We start from the raw sequence: 13,544 nt of genomic DNA, 5'->3' as shown, positions 1-13,544 counted from the left end.
ATCCTGAGAATGAATTTTAAAAAAGCAATGACTGGATGGATGACCAGCCCCAAATCTGAACTCCCAGTTTGAAAGTAGGACTAGTGGCTACATAACCCTCGAACCTGCCCAATTCCATTCCAATTGAGTTGTTTTTGTTTTTCGGTCTCTAGCATGGTCTCCTCATTCTTCCTACCAAAATGTATCACTCTACACGTCTCTGTGTTAATCTGATGGGTAAACATTTTGAAGAGGAAGTTCAGTGAATCACCTCACCATGGAATTCTTCTGCAGCTTCGCTGATCTCTGCTCAGATAAGGTGCAAAGCTACACTCCCTCATTTATAGACCTGCAGAAACAACTTGTACCACAGCTTTTAATTTACCTGCTTTCACGGAACTTCCTTTCAAAAAAATACACTGGCACATTTCAACCTTAAATTGTCAAAGGACTTGAGTTTAACACAGGCTGGCTAAAAAGAGATGCTTATTGAGTTTGCATTTCTTTTACGTCCAATGTAATTTTTACTTTTCACAAATTGTTTATTCTTAGAATAATTCCCAATATTTTGCAATTGCTGTAGTGACAGAATCCTTTCAGCTGAATATCCAGATCTATTCCTGGATCTGACATCTTAGCACCAAGTCATGTGATTATTACTCTTTCCTGTTGGTGACATCACTACTTTTTCAGCTGTTCCCTGGAAGGAATGGCAGAAGAAGCTATGAGTCTGCAGTAGATTGTGCAACAGTGCAGGTAGGAAGAGATGCATGCCACAAGGCCGAAAGATTCTGTGTCAAAACCAGTTGAAGAGATAATGAATGTAGATTTAGTCTGCTTAAGTGATATTACTGACTAATCTATTGACTGATGATAGAATCAAATGGAGCTAGAACGTCAACAATTTGCATTTGCAAAGGCACTTAGCTACGAGCAGGGCCGTGCAAGGATCTTAAGCTGTTACATACAACAGCAATAGTCCTGTGTCAGTGTGAGCCTGCACTGTGTGACAGCAGATGGTCTGTAATGCTGAAAGGGGGGGTGGAAAGCAGAGAGGAGCATTAGCACAATGTGTCTCAAGGGTATTGTGTGATTTTCTAGTCTAGTCATTCCGGCTCGTAATATAATCACTGTTCAGTGTACAATGAAGGTGAAATTTAAATAAGAAATTATGCAAAGCTGTTAGTTGCACCAAATGATAGAGACCCTTGCGAAAAGCAGGACTCGGTGCTCAGTGCTCACAGAATGCAAATTAAATCATTGTGCTCTTGAGGAGGGGTAGGAAAGGAAAACCAAACTAAATATCTGTGGGATATATTTTACAGATAATAATTTTGTAACCTGGAGTTTTGATCGATTCAAAAGATAATCAACAAAATTAACGCTTTTAATTATAGCTGTTGCAGTTTTTTTTCTCCGAATAGCAAACCATTTATTTTGAGAAATATACACCCTGGGATGCTGTAGATTTTTTTTGTTAATCAAAAGTTGTCTTTTTAATGGCAGTTGTTCCAGCTGCCCACTCTGTGCCATCGGGCCCAGTGTTCCCTGCAAAGCCCAGCTAGGCTGATAGAGACTCTGAACTTTCCATGTCTGTCAGAAACTCCCTCCGAGAGCACGATCTCCCTATGTGGGCATGCTGTGCTGAATCCTGCTTCCACACTCCATGGTCCAACGTGCTGGGAATTTGAGTGCTACCAGCTCACATTGATCAGTGCAACTTCCTCTGTCGGTGTTTAGCCTCTTCCACGAGTTCATTTATTGAGTCTCTCCTTCCCACACGGCATCTGCAGCCTAGAGGGCAATCTGTTGCCACGTTTCCACCAACATTGCTCTGAAAATGGCTGCTGTGGGAACTTTATGAACTCTGCCAAGAGTAAATCTCCCTCAAAATTTAATTCTAAGAAGGTGCTTGACTTCAGCTCGAAGTTGGAGGACCTAAGTTGGAGGATTGAAGGAATGCAATCAACAAAGAGTGCTCTGGTCAGACCCCACCATGAGTAGTGTGTCCATCTCCGATCACCCAGACACTGGAGCAGTGCAGAGAAGAGCCACAAGGGTGATCTCCTCGTGCCACGGTCTGAGTTATCAGGAAAGATTGGAGGGCCCTCGGCTTCTCAGCTCGGGAAAGAGAGTCTGAGAGGTGAGCTTATAGATGGATAAAAGATTGTACATGGCATGGAACAGGTTACACTGTAAAATCAACAGTGGGTGCAGGAAAAGGAGATTCCGGTCCAGGTGAGTAAAAGGTCACTTTAGGATTGATATCAGAAGGTTCTTCACATAGCGACTGATCAACATTTGGAAGGAACTTTCAGGCAAAGTGGTGGAGGTGAAAGCCTTTAATCATTTAAGAAGCAACTACTTGCAGCAATGGGGAGGGTTGATCTGGATGGATTAATTTCTAAGTGTCTCGTGACTGGGCTGTCTTTGTAAATCTTCTATTTTATATATTACTGTAGACAGAAATTGATACTGGCTAACAAAACAACGTGCATTTTATTTTATTCATTCACGAGATGTGGGTGTCACTGGCAAGCCCAGCATTTATTGCCCATCCTAATTGCCTTTGAGAAGGTGGCAGTGAGCCGCTGCCTTGAACCACTGCAGTTCGTGTGGTGAAGGTACTCCCATAGTGCGGTTAGGGAGGGAGTTCCAGGATTTTGACCCAGCGATGATGAAGGAACAGTGATATACTTCCAAGTCATGATGGTGTGTAACTTTGGGAGGTGCTGTCGAAGGCCTTGGCATGTTGCTGCAGTGCATCTTGTAAATGATACACACTGCAGCCACGGTGCACCAGTGGTGGAGAACGATAGTGATAGGGGATTCAATTGTAAGGGGAATAGATAGGCATTTCTGCGGCCGCAACCGAGACTCCAGGATGGTATGTGCAAGGGTCAAGGATGTCTCTGAGCAGGTGCAGGACATTCGGAAAAGGGAGGGTGAACAACCAGTTGTTGTGGTGCATATAGGTACCAACAATATAGGTAAAAAACGGGATGAGGTCCTACGAGACGAATTTAGGGAGCTAGGAGCTAAATTAAAAAGTAGGACCTCAAAAGTAGTAATCTCAGGATTGCTACCAGTGCCACGTGTTAGTCAGAGTAGGAGTCGCAGGATAGCTCAGATGAATACGTGGCTTGAGGAGTGGTGCAGAAGGGAGGGATTCAAATTCCTGGGGCATTGGAACTGGTTCTGGGGGAGGTGGGACCAGTACAAACCGGGTGGTCTGCACCTGGGCAGGACCGGAACCAATGTCCTAGGGGGAGTGTTTGCTGGTGCTGTTGAGGAGGAGTTAAACTAATATGGCAGGGGGATGGGAACCTATGCAGGGAGACAGAGGCAAAAGATAGAAAGGAGAATAGTAAAAGTGGAGGGCAGAGAAACCCAAGGCAAAAAACAAAAAGGGCCACATTACAGCAAAATTCTAAAGGATCAAAGTGTGTTAGAAAGACAAGCCTGAAGGCTCTGTGCCTCAATGCGAGGAGTATTTAGAATAAAGTGGACGAATTAACTGCGCAGATAGCAGTTAATGGATATGATGTAATTGGCATCACAGATACATGGCTCCAGGGTGACCAAGGCTGGGAACTCAACATCCAGGGGTATTCAACATTTAGGAAGGATAGACAGAAAGGAAAAGGAGGCAGGGTGGCGTTGCTGGTTAAAGAGGAAATTAATGCAATAGTAAGGAAGGACATTGGCTTGGATGATGCTGAATCGGTATGGGTGGAGCTACGGAATACCAAAGGGCAGAAAACGTTGGTGGGAGTTGTGTACAGACCACCAAACAGTAGTAGTGAGGTTGGGGACAGCATCAAACAAGAAATAAGGGATGTGTGCAATAAAGATACAGCACTTTTGACTAATATTTTGAGGAAATAGCAATGGAGAGCTGGCCATCTTAGACTGGGTGATGTGTAATGAAAAGGGACTAATTAGCAATCTTGTTGTGCGAGGCCCCTTGGGGAAGAGTGACCATAATATGGTAGAATTCTTCATTTAGATGGAGAGTGACACAGTTAATTCAGAGACTAGGGTCCTGAACTTAAAGAAAGGTAACTTCGATGGTATGAGGCATGAATTGGCTAGAATTGACTGGCGAATGATACTTAAAGGGTTGACGGTGGATAGGCAATGACAGAATTTTAAAGATCACATGGATGAACTTCAACAATTGTACATCTCTGTCTGGCGTAAAAATAAAACGGGGAAGGTGGCTCAACCATGGTTAACAAGGGAAATTAGGGATAGTGTTAAATCCAAGGAAGAGGGATATAAAGTGGCCAAAAAAAGCAGCAATCCTGAGGACTGGGAGAAATTTAAAATTCAGCAGAGGAGGACTAAGGGTTTAACTGGAGGGGGGAAATAGCGTATGAGTAAGGAACATAAAAACTGACTGCAAAAGCTTCTATAGATATGTGAAGAGAAAAAGATTAGTGAAGACAAACATAAGTCCCTTGCAGTCAGAATCAGGTGAATTTATAATGGGGAACAAAGAAATGGCAGACCAATTGAACAAATACTTTGGTTCTGTCTTCACTAAGGAAGACGCAAATAACCTTCTGGAAATACTAGGGGACCGAGGGTCTAGCAAGAAGGAGGAACTGAAGGAAATCCTTTTTCGTCAGGAAATTGTGTTAGGTAAATTGATGGGATTGAAGGCCGATAAATCCCCAGGGCCTGATAGTCTGCATCCCAGAGTACTTAAGGAAGTGGCCCTAGAAATAGTGGTCATTTTCCAACATTCTATAGACTCTGGATCAGTTCCTATGGATTGGAGGGTAGCTAATGTAACCCCACTTTTTAAAAAAGAGGGAGAGAGAAAACAGGGAATTATAGACCGGTTAGCCTGACATTGGTCGTGGGGAAAATGTTGGAATCAATTATTAAAGATGCATTTGGAAAGCAGTGACAGGATCGGTCCAATTCAGCATCGATTTATGAAAGGGAAATCATGCTTGACAAATCTAGAATTTTTTGAGGATGTAACTAGTAGTGGACAAGGGAGAACCAGTGGATGTGGTGTATTTGGACTTTCAAAAGGCTTTTGACAAGGTCCCACACAAGAGATTGGTGTCTAAAATTAAAGCACATGGTATTGGGGTAATGTATTGACGTGGATAGAGAACTGTTTGGCAGACAGGAAGCGAAGAGTGGGAATAAACTGGTCCTTTTCAGAATGGCAGGCAGTGACTAGTGGGGTACCGCAAGGTTCAGTGCTGGGACCCCAGCTATTGACAATATACATTAATGATTTAGACAAAGGAATTGAATGTACTATCTCCAAGTTTTCAGATGACACTAAGCTGGGTGGCAATGAGAGCTGTAAGGAAGATGCTAAGAGGCTGCTGGGTGACTTGGACAGGCTAAGTGAGTGGGCAAATGCATGACAGATGCGGTATAATGTAGATAAATGTGAGGTTATCCACTTTGGTGGCAAAAACAGGAAGGCAGAATATTATCTGAATGGTGACAGATTAGGAAAAGGGGAGGTGCAATGAAACCTGGGTGTCATGGTACATCAGTCATTCAAAGTTGGCATGCAGGTACAGCAGGCAATGAAGAAGGCAAATGGCATGTTGGCCTTCAAAGCGAGAGGATTTGAGTATAGGAGCAGGGAGGTCTTACTGCAGTTGTACAGGGCCTTAGTGAGGCCACACCTTGAATATTGTGTACGGTTTTGGTCTCCTAATCTGAGGAAGGACATTCTTGCTATTGAGGGAGTGCAGCGAAGGTTCACCAGACTGATTGCTGGGATGGCAGGACTGATATATGAAGAAAGACTGGATCGACTAGGCTTATATTCACTGGAATTTAGAAGAATGAGAGGGGATCTCATAGAAACATGTAAATTTCTGACAGGATTAGACAGGTTAGATGCAGGAAGAATGTTCCCGATGGGGAAGTCCAGAACCAGGGGTCACAGTCTAAGGATAAGGGGTAAGCCATTTTGGACCGAGATGAGGAGAAACTTCTTCACTCAGAGAATTGTGAACCTGTGGAATTCTCTACCACAGAAAGTTGTTGAGACCAATTCGTTAGATATATTCAAAAGGGAGTTAGATGTGACTCTTATGGCTAAAGGGATCAAGGGGTATGGAGAGAAAGCTGGAATGGGGTACTGAAGTTGCATGATCAGCCATGATCATATTGAATGGTTGTACAGGCTCGAAGGGCCAAATGATCTACTCCTGCACCTATTTTCTATGTTTCTATGTTTCTAGAGGTATAGAATTGAAAAGTAGGGAAGTATCGAACCTTGGTTAGACCACACTTGGAATACTGCGTACCGTTCTGGTTGCCATATTATAAAAAGTAAATAGAGACACTGGAAAAGGTGAAGAGAAGATTTACAAGGATGATACCAGAAATGCGAGGATATACATATCAGGAAGGAATGAACAGGCTGGGTCTCCTTTCTCTTGAAAAAAGAAAGCTGAGGGGTGACCTAATAGAGGTCTTTAAAATTATGAAAGGTTTGGATAGAGTGGATTTTGAGAGAGTGTTTCCACTTGTGGGGAAGAGCAAAACTAGTGGCCATCAATATAAGAGATTGACCAAGAAATCAAATAGGGAATTCTGACAAACTTCTTTACCCAGAGAGTGATGCGAATATGGAACTCGCTACCACAGGGAGTGGATGAAGCAAATAATATAGATGCATTTAAGAGGAGGCTGACAAGCATATGAGGGAGAAGGGAATAGAAAGTTATGCAGATAGATTTAGATGAGGAAAGACAGGGGGAAGGCTCGAGTGGAGCATAAACCCTGGCATAGCATGGTTGGGCTGAATGGCCTGTTTCTGTGCCGTATATCTTATGATCCATTGGTTGTGGGATTGCTTCGCTTTGTCTATAGCATGCTGCTTTCGCTGTTTAGAATGCATGTAGTCCTGTGTTGTAACTTCACCAGATTGGCACCCCATTTTCAGGTATGCCTAGAGCTGCTCCTAGAAATGCTCTTCTACACCATTGAATCAGAGTTAGTCCCCTGGCTTGATGGTAATGGTAGAGTGAAGAATATATGCTGGGCTATGAGGTTACAGATTGTGATGGAATACAATTCTGCTGCTGCTGATGGCCCAGAGCACCTCAAGGATGCCCAGTTTTGAGCTGCTAGATCTGTTCTGAATCTATGCCATTCAGCACAGTGGTAGTGCCACACAACATCTCTACAAGGACTGTGCGGTGGTCACTGCTACCACTGCTGTCTGTGAACAGATGTATCTGCGACAGGTAGATTGGTGAGGATGAGGTTAAGAAGGTTTTTCTCTCGTGTTGGTTCACTATTGGCCAGGACCAATTTCACTGCCATTGAGTGGAGTGAGCACTAACCTGTAATCTCATTGAGGGCTTCAAATCATCATCATAAACAACAGCAGGAAGAGTGATTGCAGCTTTGACTCGTGCTGTGCGAGCAGTTTTTGTACTGTACTCACAGTGGGATAGATTTGGACCTTTGGCCAACCGTCCATTCCGGTATTCACCAGACGAGCTGTGGGATGCCAAACAGGTGTTCCGCCACAGTCCGCCGGATTGAAACCCAAAAGCTGAGCCAGAGCTGCCGCCAGCAAGAGGACGGGGTTCCGGGGTGGCAGTGACACTGATTATCTTTGTGGACCCCGGTGGTACACACCTGTTCTTCTGAGGCCCACAAAAATAATTCAAGTCTTACCTTTGGCCGGGCCTCATCTCCTGTGGAACTGTTCGGAGTGTGCACTGCGCAGGTCCTGACCAGTTCCTACCTAAAATGGCAATTGGGATCCTGTTAATATTGCCTACATTGTTTATTTGAGGAGAGTTACCTCAGAAAAAAAGTTGATGATTTTATGCTAATTTTTGTTTTGATATTTAAAAAAAAATGCATAGGTTCCAGTTATAATGACTGTTACTGAAGATGGTTTCTCAAGGTATTTCTCTCCTCTGTAATTTTCAATTATTCAGGATTTGAGAAAGGGCTACACTTACAAAGAGCAACTAGACTTGTTCTGTAATTGGCCAGTAATGGTGTTAATTCCAAAAAACAATTCTGGCAGTTTGGCAATTTCTGGTAAGTATTAGGTAAGTAGAAGATGTACATAATGAAATCTAGTTTAACATTTTGATTTAAACCTAGAACTTTAAACTGTAGTTAACAGAAATTGACTGCCAGTGGCAGTTAACTATCAGTCAGCTGTGTTTGTCTTAAATAGGTGTTAATCACCGAGAATAGGGGAGCTGAGTCAATACTTGTAAATTGGGTGTAGCTGCAAGAGTATAAAAGTCAACAGTTTTTCAGAGCGCAGAGTCGTCTGTACAGAGCAGTCTTAAAGGGAGTGGACTTAAGCAGAGTACTTTATTTGGGAATTTGAAAAGAATGGGAATTCGGAAAAGAGGGGAAGTTTAAAATCAATTTTTTAAAAAGTAAACATGGATGAGTGATATTTCTAATCTAAAAACCTAATTAATTAAATCTGCTGAGTAGCTGCTGGGTGTGTTTTGCTATGTTTTAGAGTTTACTTCTGCTCGATAGTTCCGAGTCTATTAACTAGAGGCATGGCAGGGCAGCTCAGTCCCGTAGAGTGCACATCCTGTGCCATGTGGGAAATCCTGGATGCTTCGCGCAGCCTGGATGACCACATGTGCAGGAGGTGTCTCCAGCTGCAGCAACTCTCGAGCTCCGCATTTCAAAGCTTGAGCGGCGACTGGAGTCACTGCGGTGCATCCGCCAGACTGAGAATTTTGTGGATAGCACGTTTCAGGAGGCGGGCACCTGCAGCTTAAGAATGTGCAGGCAGAGAGGAAATGGGTGATCACCAGACAGAGGAGGAGTACGAGGCAGGTAGTGCAGGAGTCCCCCCAGTCCATCTCTCTCTCCAACCGGTATTCTGTTCTGAGTACTGGTGAGGGCGATGGTGCTTCCGGGGAGTGTAGCCAGAGCCAAGTCCATGGCATTACGGGTGGCTCAGCTGCACGGGGGGGGGGGGAGCAATAGTGTTAGGGGATTCAAAAGTCATGGGAGCAGACAGGTGTTTCTGTGGCCACACAGACGTGACTCCAGGATGGTATGTTGCCTCTCTGGTGGCACCGAGCGGCTGCAAGACATTCTGTGGGGAAAGGGAGACCAGCCGGAGTTTGTGGTCCATATCGGGACCAATGACATAGGTAGGAAGAGGGATGAGGTCACGCAAGCAGATTTTAGGGTGCTCGGAGAGAGATTAAAAAGCAGGACCGCAAAGGTAGTAATCTCCAGATTACTGCCGGTGCCACGTGCTGATGAGTACAGAAATAGGAGGATAGAGAAGATAGGCTGGAGAGATGATGCAGGCAGGAGAGCTTCAGATTCCTGAGGCATTGAGACCATTTCGGGGGGAGGTGGGACCTGTACAGGCCGGACGGGTTGCACCTCAACAGAGCCGGGACCAGTATCCTCGCGGGAGGGTTTGCTAGTGCTGTTCGGGAGGGTTTAAACTAGTTTGACAGGAGGATGGGAACCGGAGAATAGATTCAGTGGGGAGAGAAGCAAAGCTGGAATTGGGCAGCAGTAAAGTAGAAAGTGAATTTGGAAGACAGAGGAAACAGGTGATGGAAAATAGACAACAGGGGAGTTTGGCACCACTAAATGGTATATACTTCAATGCAAGGAGTATAGGAAATAAGGCAGATGAGCTGAGAGAAACATAGAAACATAGAAAATAGGTGCAGGAGTAGGACATTCGGCCCTTCAAGCCTGCACCACCATTCAATAAGATCATGGCTGATCATTCCCTCAGTACCCCTTTCCTGCTTTCTCTCCATACCCCTTGATCCCCTTAGTTGTAAGGGCCATATCTAACTCCCTCTTGAATATATCCAATGAACTGGCATCAACAACTCTCTGCAGCAGGGAATTCCACAGGTTAACAACTCTCTGAGTGAAGAAGTTTCTCCTCATCTCAGTCCTAAATGGCCAACCCCTTATCCTAAGACTGTTCTACCCGCATCTAACCTGTTGAGTCCCATCAGAATCTTTTATGTTTCTATGAGATTCCCTCTCATCCTTCTAAACTCCAATGTATAAAGGCCCAGTTGATCCAGTCTCTCCTCATATGTCAGTCCAGCCATCGCGGGAATCAGTCTGGTGAAGCTTCGCTGCACTCCCTCAATAGTAAGAACGTCCTTCCTCAAATTAGGAGACCAAAACTGAACACAATATTTCAGGTGAGGCCTCACCAAGGCCCTGTACAACTGCAGTAAGACCTCCCTGCTCCTATACTCAAATCCCCTAGCTATGAAGGCCAACATATCATTTGCCTTCTTCACCGCCTGCTGTACCTGTATGCCAACTTTCAATGACTGATGAACCATGACACCCAGGTCTCGTTGCACCTCCCCTTTTCCTAATGTACCGCCATTCAGATAATATTCTGTCTTCGTGTTTTTGCCACCAAAGTGGATAACCTCACATTTATCCACATTATACTGCATCTGTCATGCATTTGCCCACTCACATCATCTCTCCAAGTCACCCTGCAGCCTCTTAGCTCACACCGCCACCCAGTTTAGTGTCATCTGCAAACTTGGAGATATTACACTCAATTCCTTCATCCAAATCATTGATGTATATTATAAAGAGCTGGGGTCCCACCACTGAGCCCTGCGGCACTCCACTAGTCACTGCCTGCCATTCTGAAAAGGACCCATTTCTCCCGACTCTCTGCTTCCTGTCTGCCAACCAGTTCTCTATCCACGTCAGTATATTACCCCCAATACCATGTGCTGTGATTTTGCACACCAATTTCTTGTGTGGGACCTTGTCAAAAGCCTTTTGAAAGTCCAAATACACCACATCCACTGGTTCTCCCTTGTCCACTCTACTAGTTACATCCTCAAAAAATTCCAGAATATTTGTCAAGCATGATTTCCCTTGCATAAATCCATGCTGACTTGGACCGATCCTGTCACTGCTTTCCAAACATCCTTAATAATTGATTCCAACATTTTCCCCACCACTGATGTCAGGCTAACTGGTCTATAATTACCTGCTTTCTCTCTCCCTCCCTTTTTTAAAAAGTGGTGTTACATTAGCTACCCTCCTGTCCATAGGAACTGATCCAGAGTCGATAGATTGTTGGAAAATGATCATCAATGCATCCACTATTTCTAGGGCCACTTCCTTAAGTACTCTGGGATGCAGACTATCAGGCCCTGGTGATTTATCGACCTTCAATCCCATCAATTTACCTAACACAATTTCCCATCTAATAAGGATATCCTTCAGTTCCTCCTTCTCACTATACCCTCGGTCCCTTAGTACTTCTAGAAGGTTATTTGTGTCTTCCTTCGTGAAGACAGAACCAAAGTATTTGTTTAATTGCTCTGCCATTTCTTTGTTCCCCATTATAAATTCACCTGAATCCAACTGCAAGGGACCTACGTTTGTCTTCACTAATCTTTTTCTCTTCACATATGCATAGAAGCTTTTGCAGTCAGTTTTTATGTTCCCGGCAAGCTTCTTCTCGTACTCTATTTTTCCCCCTCTTAATTAAACTCTTTGTCCTCCTCTGCTGAATTCGAGTCCTCAGGTTTGCTGCTTTTTCTGGCCAATTTATATGCCTCCTCCTTAGATTTAACACTGTCCTTAATTTCCCTTGTTAGCCACGGTTGAGCTACCTTCCCTGTTTTATTTTTACTCCAGGCAGGGATGTACAATTGCTGAAGTTCATCCATGTGATCTTTAAATGTTTGCCATTGCCTATCCACTGTCAACCCTTTAAGAATCATTTGCCAGGCTATTCTAGCCAATTCATGCCTCAAACCATCGAAGTTACCTTTCCTTAAGTTCAGGACTCGAGTTTCTGAATTAACTGTGCCACTCTCCATCCTAATAAAGAATTCTACCATATTATGGTCTCTTTTCTCCAAGGGGTCTCGCACAACAAGATTGCTAATTAGTCCTTTCTCATTACACATCACCCAGTCTAGGATGGCCAGCTCCCTGGTTGGTTCCTCGACATATTGGTCTAGGAAACCATCCCTAATACCTCCAGGAAATCCTCCTCCACCGCATTGCTACCAGTTTGGTTAACCCAATCAATATATAGATTAAAGTCACCCATGATAACTGCTGTACCTTTATTGCATGCATCCCTAATTTCTTGTTTGGTGCTGTCACCAACCTTACTGCTACTGTTTGGTGGTCTGTGCACAACTCCCACTAGCGTTTTCTGCCCCTTGGTATTCCGTAGCTCCACCCATACCGATTCCACATCATCCAAGCTAATGTCCTTACTTACTATTGCATTAATTTTCTTTTTAACCAGCAATGCCACCCCGCCTCCTTTTCCTTTCTGTCTATTCTTCCTAAATGTTGAATACCCACTGGATGTTAAGTTCCCAGCCTTGGTCACCCTGGAGCCATGTCTCCGTGATGCCAATTACATCATACCTTTTAACTGCTATCTGCACAGTTAATTCGTCCACCTTATTCCAAATATTCCTCGCATTGAGGCACAGAGCCTTCAGGCTTGTCTTTCTAACACACTTTGCCCCTTTAGAATTTTGCTGTAATGTGGCCCTTTTTGCTTTTTGCCCTTGATTTCTCTGCCCTCCACTTTTACTTTTCTCCTTTCTATCTTTTGCTTCTGGCCCCATTCTACTTCCCTCTGTCTCCCTGCATAGGTTCCCATCCCCCTGCCATATTAGTTTAACTCCTCCCCAACAGCACTAGCAAACACTCCCCCGAGGACATTGGTTCCGGTCCTGCCCAGGTGCAGACCCGTCCGGTTTGTACTGGTCCCACCTCCCCCAGAACCGATTCCAAGGAATTTGAATCCCTCCTTTCTGCACCACTCCTCAAGCCACGTATTCATCTGAGCTATCCTGCGATTCTTACTCTGACTAGCACGTGGCACTGGTAGCAATCCTGAGATTACTACTTTTGACGTCCTACTTTTTAATTTAGCTCCTAGCTCCCTAAATTTGTCTTGTAAGACCTCATCACGTTTTTTACCTATATTGTTGGTACCTATAATGCACCACAACAACTGGCTGTTCACCCTCCCTTTTCAGAATGCCCTGCACCTGCTCCAAGACATCCTTGACCCTTGCACCAGGGAGGCAACATACCATCCTGGAGGTTCGGTTGCTATCTATTCCCCTTACAATTGAGCCCCCTATCACTATAGCTCTCCCACTCTTTTTCCTGCCCTCCTGTGCAGCAGAGCCACCCACGGTGACATGAACTTGACTGCTGCTGCTCTCCCCTGATGAGTCATCTCCCTCAACAGTACTCAAAGCGGTGTATCTGTTTTGCAGGGGAATGACCGCAGGGGATCCCTGCACTACCTTCCTTGCACTGCTCTTCCTGTTGGTCGCCCATTCCCTATCTGGCTGTGTACCCTTTATCTGCGGTAAGACCAACTCACTAAACGTGCTATTCACGTCATTCTCAGCATCGTGCATGCTCCAGAGTGAATCCACCTGCAGCTCCAGCGCCGCAATGCGGTCCATCAGGAGCTGCAGGCGGATGCACTTCCCGCACACCTGGTCGTCAGGGACACCGGGAGCGTCTGTGACTTCCCAAATAGTACAGGAGGAGCA

At 44.7% G+C, this 13,544-nt stretch overlaps 1 protein-coding gene across 1 annotated transcript in view; it reads left to right on the top strand.

Annotated features, from left to right (window-relative positions):
• Window positions 1-690: 690 nt before the first annotated feature.
• Window positions 691-13,544, top strand: part of LOC139276261 (H(+)/Cl(-) exchange transporter 4) — a 126,358-nt gene continuing 113,504 nt past the window's right edge. The window contains exon 1 of the mRNA XM_070893992.1: window positions 691-735. The gene's annotated coding sequence lies outside the window, so the exon portion shown is untranslated. The remainder of the gene's footprint in view (window positions 736-13,544) is intronic.

This window comes from Pristiophorus japonicus, chromosome 11 (assembly GCF_044704955.1).
Source record: "Pristiophorus japonicus isolate sPriJap1 chromosome 11, sPriJap1.hap1, whole genome shotgun sequence".
NCBI classification, from domain to species: domain Eukaryota; kingdom Metazoa; phylum Chordata; class Chondrichthyes; family Pristiophoridae; genus Pristiophorus; species Pristiophorus japonicus.
This window is presented reverse-complemented; position numbering and strand designations above follow the sequence as displayed.